This window comes from Phascolarctos cinereus, unplaced genomic scaffold, assembly GCF_003287225.1.
Source record: "Phascolarctos cinereus isolate Bilbo 61053 unplaced genomic scaffold, phaCin_HiC Scaffold_9;HRSCAF=440, whole genome shotgun sequence".
Classification (NCBI taxonomy): domain Eukaryota; kingdom Metazoa; phylum Chordata; class Mammalia; order Diprotodontia; family Phascolarctidae; genus Phascolarctos; species Phascolarctos cinereus.
This window is the reverse complement of record NW_027556402.1, coordinates 15,656,226-15,657,297: the sequence shown is the minus strand read 5'-3', so window position 1 is coordinate 15,657,297 and position 1,072 is coordinate 15,656,226. Positions and strand designations below refer to the sequence as shown.

Here is a 1,072-nt window from a genome sequence, read left to right as displayed (position 1 = left end):
AATCTTTGTATACATATAAATTCATAAGCAGATTTTGGAAACAGTATTTCAGAAATGAGCTATGATTTAGCCTGAACTCATATGGAATCCTGTAGACTATTCTAAATTTAGGATGTAAAACTAAGTGAAGTATTGCTACTTCATTAGTAAGTGTGAATATTGGAAACCTAAAGCTCACTCATCTTTTTTTTCCTGATAAGTTTGTTTCCTGAAGATTGTGATCTGGTGATTATTTAGCAGCAATTTTACAAAATTATAAATTCTTTTGTTAACAGGCATTATAAACACATAGTACTAATCTTATTTAAAAAGACATGAGTGTTATACTGGTGAATGTACAGCTCACAAATAGAGTATTTCCCATTTTAAAAGTCAACACACAGTATGCAAAACTATTCTAAACAAAGAAACCATAATATAAATGCATGATTGCAGTGTCTATAATTATATATATACAGTACATAATTAATGTTAATGATGTGCTCAGTACATTTTTATGTGTAATTCCCATCATGCTTCACTTTCCCCAGACACTGAATTGTGTACTTCCTCTTCCAAAATTGGTATATTCAAGTTATCCTTAGACATCAAATTATATCTCATCACATATTTAGTAAATTCGTGACTGTGAAATGTTTTATTCTCGTATTCATCAAATGTTTGTGAATGCTTAAAATATTTTGTACAGAAACCCTATGGGATACCGATCTGAGTTTGCCTGCACACGACTCTTTTATGTGAACCCTGTTAGGGAAAAATTATTGTTCTTCAGAAGTTGTGCTATCAAGTGTGTGCCTAGTATAGTCTGTAGCAGGAAACTCTTTTGGAGTCTTATGAGCTGCACAAATTAAAATCCATTATTTATTCACCATCATCTGAGTATATGAAGTTTGGCAGCAAGTTCATTTATCTCTAAGGAGAATTACCTTTCATGTTCATATTTCCTCTACCTTATTTTAGCCTTCAGGTGGTTCAAGAATTTTGTCAGTATCAGAACACCTGCCCTTATATTCTGTTGAATATACTGTTAAACAGTTAATGTTCCATCCATTTCATCAAAGGATTCATCAGG

The 1,072-nt window shown here is 31.8% G+C and overlaps 1 pseudogene; it reads right to left on the bottom strand.

Moving 5' to 3' along the window:
* Nucleotides 1–510: 510 nt before the first annotated feature.
* Nucleotides 511–1,072, bottom strand: LOC110209820 (MOB-like protein phocein pseudogene; annotated as a pseudogene).